A 9,196-nucleotide genomic window follows, 5' to 3' on the forward strand; every position below is an offset into this window, starting at 1 on the left:
TTTAATATAGAATAAATCTTCTAAATATCAATATAAATTATAAAACATTATATATATAGATATATATATATATAGATATTTAAAATATTTTAATTGTGTTTGGTTATAAGTATAGTAGAGAAAGTTAACTAAATTTGTTTGGATATGAATATAAACATTAAATAACATTCAATGTAAAAATTTTCCAAAAAATATTTTTGAGCAAAATTTGCTGCAAAAATACTAGTATAGATATGCTAATTTTTTATTGGCATCAAATATCAGCTAATTATTAAATATCATATAATTTGGAAAGGACTGTGTTCTTCCCGCGAAAGAATATTCACCTTAGCATTGTTTCTGTTCGGCTTAGCTTTTACCTTGGAGCCTTTGATAAAGATGGGTTGATTTTGGTGCAAATAGCGAAAAAGCTTATGTGGTCAGCCACTACTACAGTTATCTAAGAGTTGTTGCATGCCTGTTGGTGTTGGGTTTCGACGATCAGCAGGCCCATGAAAGAACCCCAGTAAGAAGAATTAGTCGCACGCGGTAACGGGCCTTTGGCAGGCCCAAGAGGAAGATCCATCTGAGAAGAAGTACCGAGTCAAGTTCGAGAGGAGATCGAGGGATTATGAGCCGAGATCTTCGGAGGAGATGAAGGAGATAGTTTCGAAGTCGTTTTCATTTAAATACTCGTTTTTCGATTAAGAAAGGAACATGTAATTTTCTACAACGCAACAAAGATTAAATCAATATAAATCCAGACGTCATTCTTCTTTATTCTTATCGATTTCAACCGAAAGTCTGCCCAGATCTTGTTTCCTATTCGAATTCATCTAGTTGTTGTTTCTCATATCAACAATGCCTTAGCATGTGTTCACCAGAATTTTCATCTTAAACACTTCCGGTAACCTCATGGAGCTCCACCAGCTATTAGGAGTCATGTGCTACTTAGTGGTGAGGTGTGCACTGCTGGTATAGGACTGGTTGCTCGGTTGTGATGACTCTTGGCTCTATATATAAACTCATATATTCCTTTGTGCTTAAGATTTCTTCAATTTATATGTTTATTTGAGAGCCACTAGGGCTGGGCATTCGGGTAACCCATTTGGGTTCGGGTAAACGGGTTTAGAAAAATAGAACCCATTGAGAATTTTTTTTATATATGGGTTCGGTTCAGTTTGGGTACTATCGAGTTCGGATCGGTTCGGGTTACAAATTTCAGAACCCAATTAGTATCCAAACTACCGAATTCCCGAAAAAAATCTTTAAAATTAATTAAATTTAGCTAAATCTTGACTTATGAAACAAATTATGTTAGATATTTTGATTATTTTTTATATTTAGGTATAAACTAATTGAAATATTCAAAATTATAAGCATAATTTTGGGTAATTGAATTATATTAATGCTAAATATTATAAATATGTTTATATGTTCGGGTTTGATGGGTACCCAAACGGATACGGCTATTACCCGACCCTAACCCAAATCTACGGGTATTGAAAAATAGAACCCATTAAAATTTTATAGGCAAATCTGTACCCAATCTGAACCTGATTTTTCAGGTTGAATTCCGAATTGGGTATTCGGGTACGATTTTTATGTCTAGGCCTAAGAGCCACCTAGCATGGATGAGATGGATCACATCCTATTCACATCTACCGAAGTCTCTCCATTGTTAATTATCCTCTTTCTCTGTTCCCAAATACCGAGGTCCGATCCTCACCAAGTCAGAAGTGTTTCTCCTACTAACCGAACCAAACCATCATACATGCCAACAAAAACTTGATTCAAGTGTTTGTTTACTCCGAAGGCCGATTCAATCAATCAGGTCAGTGATATTTCCAATAACAAATAAACGGGTAGTCAAAAAGACAAAACCAAGAAACTGAGGCAAAATCTAACTAAACAAAAAAAATAATGTATATATATAGTTTCGTTTCGCAACCAAAACAAATTCAAAAAGTGTTGTACGAATTAAAGACAACTAATCAGATCCGTGCTAGAGCACGGGTTGAAATTTATTTCATTTATATTATAATTTTAGAATATTATATAATTTATATGATTACTTTTTAAAAAAAATTTGGATAAACATTATGCAATAAAATCATATGTTAAATATGATGGCTTGAAAAAAACATCTATTTTGTAAGTTTTATATTGTTAATTTTGTAATTTTATGTATGAGAAATGGTTATATTTGCTGTTTGTTTTTATTTTAATTTGAGAAATACTCTAGATCAGCACCATTTTAAGTTTTTGTTCCAAAATTAGCACAAACATTCAGATTTTCCAAAATTAGCATTTTTATTATATTAATTATATCTCTAAAATTAATTAGTAAATATCTTTTTGTTCTTCGTCTTCTTCGTGTCTATCTTCTCATGGCATGGTCTTCCTCCAGCAATCGTCATCTCCAGCATCTCCACCAATCATCGTCTTCGGCATCATATTCATCCAGCAATCGTCTTCTCGATTTTAATAGGTAATGAATGAAATTAAACGCACCTCAATATCTCTTTTACCAGAAGCGACAACGGAGGCAGACATGTAACCAAAATCAGATAGTAGCTTTCTTCTGGAGAGAGCGTGTTGTTCTTCGGACGTCGACACCACCGTGAATGATTAAACTGAGATCTCACCGGAGACAAAATCTGTCACTCCAAATTATGTTATCAAGATTATAAGCAAAACAAATCTGATTCGATGATTCAATGATAATGGAATTAGACTATTGTTCATGAATTGATAGATATTAAATTCAAAGAGATCGATGTATTCGTATTGATCTTGGTGAATCACATTGTTGGTCCGATTCAAGGAAGTCTTCCTGAATTGCATAAAATCCTTCCCGAATTTCACACAATCCTTCTTGAAGTTCGATGACAGCTAAAATAAAGTGTTAACAGAAACATGTGACACTGTTATGATGCATAAACTGTTGATATGTCAGAAGGTTTTCTGAAGGAATGAGGATAGATTTGCCTGGTGAAATCTTAACTCCTAGTAGTGATAGCAACACCAAAAGAAAAGTGACTTAGATTAGTTATGTGGACATTTTTGAGAATTGGTTTGCTCAAGACAATGAGAAAAGCTTTACTTCGTGTTAAGAATTGGTAGGTATTTAGCTTGCTATAAGTTTTTGAATTGTTTTGACTTGGTAGTGTTTCTTGGGGTTTTAAAGTTAATGAATCTGGTAGTGTTGCAAAACTAGTTTAAATGTGGAGTGATATATAAGATATATCTTGAGTAATGTTAAAATGAAAAATGAATTCATAAAACTGATCATGTTGTTGAAGAAGGTTTTCGGCTCTAAAGTTAAGTGATTGATGATATACATAATGGCAAATATTTCAAAAACAAAGCAGAGAGTTGATGATGAAGATGAGAAAATGAGCACTTGAGTGGAAGCTTGAGTTCGTCATTATGGAAGGTTTTCCTTAAATTCAATAATGTCTTCCTGAAAGCTATGGAATCCTTCCTAATTTTTTTAAAAATGTGTTTTTAATTCTCTTTATATGTGTTTTTGTTGTGAATTAAAACTACAAAATACTTATGTGTTGTGAATTATAACCAAAATACACTTAACTTATGTTTGTAATACTTTGTAAAGTGAACAAGAAATAACAAAGAGAGAGAGAGGGAGAGAGCAGCCGAGAGAGAGAGAGAGAGAGACTTTGAAAAGCTTTTGATCAAAGAACTTATGTGTTTCTTACACTCTTACACAACACCTCTTATTTATAGTGTACTACAAAACACATGAGTCACTACCTATTAGTTGTGGTAATGACAAGTGGAAGTTGGTGTAATATTACAAAAACAAGTGTCCTAACATGTGTCTTGTGATGGATTAATCACAATTCTATTTCATAATACTCCCCTTTGATTATCCATCACCATTGACGAGTTACGTACTACCTCATTAAAAACCTTGTCACGGAAAAACCCATTAGGATAAAAACCATGACAAGGGAAAAAGAGTATAGTAACGTAATCTCCCCCTGGAAAAGATATATATGATCCTTCTTCATAAATCTCGTAGATGACACATTCCAATACTGTGAATATGTTTTCTGAATGTGATAGTCGGAAGCGCCTTTGTGAATAGGTCTGCTGCATTTTCACTTGAGCGGATATGTTGGATATCAACTTCCTTCTTTTGCTCGAGTTCTTGAGTGTAGGAGAAAAATCTTGGAGGTATATGCTTTATTCTATCGCTCTTGATGTAACCTTCTTTCAGTTGGGCGACACAAGCAGCATTGTCTTCGAATAATGTTGTTGGCTCTTTCTTGGTGATTATTCCACTTGATTCTTGTATGTGGTTAGTCATTGATCTGAGCCATACACATTCTCTCGATGCTTCATGAAGAGCAATTATTTCTGCATGATTTGAGGAAGTGGCGACCAAAGTCTGTTTCTGTGAGCGCCATGAGATTGCAGTTCCTCCAATTGTGAAAACATATCCAGTTTGGGATCGGGATTTATGTGGATCTGATAAATATCCTGCATCTGCAAAACCAACAAGACCAACCGAAGAGTTTCTAGGATAGAATAATCCCAAGTCAATCGTACCTTGAAGATAACGGAGAATATGTTTTATCCCATTCCAATGCCTGCGAGTAGGGGATGAGTTGTATCTTGCAAGTAGATTCGTAGCAAATGCAATATTTGGTCTAGTGCAATTTGCAAGATACATGAGTCCACCGATAGCACTCATATAAGATACTTTGGGACAAAGTGTTTTCTCTTTATTTTTACAAGGTCTGAATGGATCACTATCGACATTCAGAGATCTATTGACCATTGGAGTACTCAAAGGAGTCGCTTTGTCCATATTAAAGCGCTTTAAAATCTTTTTTGTATAATTTGATTGATGCACAAATATTCCATCTTGGAAATGCTCTAATTGAAGCCCGAGAGAGAATTTAGTCTTTCCAAGATCTTTCATTTCAAAATCTTCCTTCATATGAGTTCTCGCATCATCAATCTCCTTTTGAGTTCCAATTATATTCAGATCATCAACATATACAGCAATGATCACAAATCCCGATGGAGATTTCTTTATGAAGATGCATGGGCATATTTCATTATTAACATACCCTTTCTTCAATAGGTATTCGCTTAAGCGATTATACCATATGCGCTCGGATTGTTTTAATCCGTAAAGTGATCGCTGTAATTTGATCGCACAAATTTCATTAGACTTAGAGTCTAATGCCTCAGGAATCTTAAATCCTTCTGGAATTTTCATGTATATATCATTATCCAATGATCCATATAAATATGCTGTCACTACATCCATAAGGTACATTTCTAAATTCTTAGAAGCCGTTAGACTCATTAAGTACCTGAATGTAATTGCATCCATGACTGGAGAATATGTTTCTTCATAATCAACTTCAGGTCTTTGAAAAAAACCTTGTGCAACAAGTCGGGCTTTATATCTTGTGATTTCATATTTCTCATTTCTTTTTCGCACAAATACCCACTTGCAACCAACATGTTTTATATCTTTAGATGCAGTGACAAGAGGTCCAAAGACATTTCTTTTATTGAGGGAGAGCAACTCAAGTTGCATAGCCTTTTTCCATTTCTCCCAGTCAGGCCTATGTTGGCATTCTGATACGGACCTTGGATCTGGATCATCTTTTTCATGATCGATCTCTTTAGATACAGAAAAAGAGAATATTCCATTATCATCATCGATTTCATCTCTAGCCCATAACATTCCATTTTGGGCATAGTTAATAGAAACCTCATATTTTCTGTATCATCCTGAGGATTTTTCTCTTTATTTGGTTCTTCCTGAACCTTTTCATCTCCCATTTTCTTTTTCTTTCGGGGATTTTTATCTTTAGAGCCCATTGGCCTCCCCCTTTTCAATTGAACCTTAGGTTCATTAGCTTTGCTTCCATCAAGTTCTTCTCTAGGAATTTCAACTCTTGACATTTTCAGCGGGGATATATGACTTTGTCACCCTTTTTGTATCTATGAACGCATCTGGTAATTTATTTGCCAAACTTTGTAAATGTACAATTTTCTAAACTTCCAGTTCACGTTGATTTGTAGGGGGATCAAGATATATCAAAGATGGTGTATACCATGTAATATCTTTTGGTACTTGTTTAATTCCTCCCTCTAACGCTGGAAATACATCTTCATTAAAATGGCAATCGGCAAAATTTGTGGTAAACATATCACCAGTTTGCGGTTCAAGATATCGAATTATACTCGGTGATGCATAACCGACATAAATGCCCAATCTCCTTTGTGGCCCCATTTTTGTTCTTTGCGATGGGGCTATAGGAACATAAACCGCACATCCAAAAATACGGAGATAGGATATGTTTGGCTCTTGGCCAGATGCTAATTGTAAAGGGGAATATTTATTATATGCGCTTGGTCGTATTTGGACCAATTCCGCAGCATGCAATATAGCATGACCCCATATAGAAGTTTTGTTCTCAATATTAACGGTCTAGCAATGAGTTGTAGCCGTTTAATCAAAGATTCAGCCATGCCATTTTGTGTATGAACATGAGGAACCGGATGCTCCACATCGATTCATATTGACATATAATAGTCATTGAAAGCTTGTGAAGTGAATTCACCGGCATTATCAAGCCTGACTTTCTTTATGGCATAATTAGGGAATTGAACTTTCAACCTGATTATTTGGGCAATGAATTTTGCGAAGGCCGTGTTTCTTGTTGTCAATAGACACACATTTGACCATCTACTAGATGCGTCAATCACTACCATAAAATAACGAAACGGCCCGCATGAAGGGTGGATACGTCCACATATATCACCATGTATTCTCTCTAAGAACAATGGTGATTCATTCCCAATTTTGGTTGGCGATGGCCGAATTATGAGTTTTTCTTGAGAACATGCATCACATGAAAACTCATCAGATCTAAAAATCTTTTTGTTCTTCAATGGATGACCATTGGAATTTTGCACAATTTTTCGCATCATGACTGAACCAGGATGTCCAAGTCTTTCATGCCATATCTTAAATGTACTAGTAAACTTAGAGTTTACTGTAACATAAGATGCAAAATTATTTATTTTTGTGCAATACAATCCAGAGGATAACATTGGTAATTCTTCCAATATATGTTTCTCCTCAGATGTTATGCAAAGATATTCAATGCCATTCTTATTCAGAGTCTCTATATGATATCCATTTCTTCGGATATCTCTGAAACTAATCAAGTTTCTATGAGACTTGGGGCAATATAATGCATCAATTTCAAATTTTGTTCCCCTTGGCATTGAAAAACTGGCTTTTCCAGAGCCTATAATAATCTTTGCATTACCACATATAGTGCTCACGCTTCTAGCGGAGTCTTTTATTTTGAGAGTGGAGAAATATTTTTTCTCTTTAAGTATTGAGTGCATTGTAGCACTGTCTGCTAGACACATATCTCCATCCCCAATCTCAAAATTTGACATTTTTTGAGATAAAATATTTATAAAATAAACATTAATAAAATAACATAAAGTCTTACAAAAAAAAGCTTATCATATATTACAATAAAACTATTATCCAAAAAGACATTTTATAAACATAAAGTACATATCAAACTATGACAACGCATATCATGGCATATATGCCTTATTCGCATGATTTTTCGTTTTCATTATCAACGAGAAAATCTGCTATATCAAGATGGGGTTCATCGTTTAGGCCATGGAAAGAAGGTCCAACTTCATCAGAGATGAGGTTGGTCTCAACATTCCTTTCTTTTGCCTGTTGAGATGCTTGATACAGATCGGCCAAATGTTTTGGAATACGACAGGTCTGATACCAATGTCCTTTCATGCCGCATCTGTAACAAGTACTTCATCTTGTTTCTTTATAACGCGACCAACATTATTGATTTGAAGATGCTTGTTGGTTTTTCTTGCGTTGAAGTCATTAGGAGAGAAACCTCTTCCTTTTCCTCGTCCACGAACTTCTCCACGACCTCCTCCACGACCATGACCACGGCCTCGACTGCGTCCGCGTCCACGTCCTCGTCCTTGCCAATTATTATAGCTGGATGTAGCACCATTCACTTCTGAAAGTTTATCCCTTTTATGCCTAACAATATATATATTTTGTAACAATACATGAAATACAAAAGATTTTATTTTAGAAATTCTATAAATCATTGGAATATTCTCTTTCAGAGGATTCCTTAGGATATTCTTAAGTATATATTGACTAATTAATCTATTTTTTGTAACCAACATATATTTAATTTATAACCTATTTTATAACAAACTTATAAAAATTATATAGTTTACAAAACAAGTTGTATACATCCGTTTTATTATATAGGGGATTTAACCCTAATCCAAATAGACTACCGATACAAACTGATTGATTTTTTTATTTTTAATGTTCGAATGATTCCGAACTTGACAAAACGGCCTACATATATGGGATAAAAATCTTAAATACAGAAGCAAAAGATAACCATAAACTAAGAAAAAGAAAAAGAAAGAAACAAGTGCATAACAATAAAAACAAATAAAACTGCAGAGGGAGATTGATGCAGCGATTCCTGGTTCCTATATCGTCTGGACCGTCATCATTACAACAACGCTTAATGGCAAACACCACAAGAGAAATAAGACAAGATATGCCCAATAGTGCTAATGGAATGAAAACTTCGTTGATGAAGAATGTATCCATCGTCGTTTTTTTTTTGTTTTTTTCTACTTATGTATGTTTGTTTCTTTTTATATGCTCTATAACTACAAAACCCAATCCTATTTCAACTCTGACTAACGTTCTAGATAAATCATTGATGATTGTTGTAAGATTCAACCCTATTCCAACTCTCAGTAACATAGTAATTGTATTTTGTTTTATTGTACTTCTAACATTTTAGATAGATAATTGATGATTAATGATTATTGGAAGATAAGATTAAGCCTATCATATAAAAGTGAGGAATACGACACTTACTTTTGGTAATCGTTATTATTTATTTTTATTTTCTCTAATTGATGTAAGAATTTTCTATCAACATACAAACAATCATATTGAGTAGAATGATAGTATAATCGAAAAAAAAAAAAGAAAATTGAAGAAATGAAAATTGTTAGTTTAGTAAAACTGTTTCAAAAAATTACAAAGTTTCCTTGATTTCTTCTCCAAAAATCATAATAATTTATGATTATGTGTGTTAATTGTTTTTTTTTTTTTTTTTAC

Source organism: Camelina sativa, chromosome 15 (assembly GCF_000633955.1).
Source record: "Camelina sativa cultivar DH55 chromosome 15, Cs, whole genome shotgun sequence".
Lineage (NCBI taxonomy): Eukaryota > Viridiplantae > Streptophyta > Magnoliopsida > Brassicales > Brassicaceae > Camelina > Camelina sativa.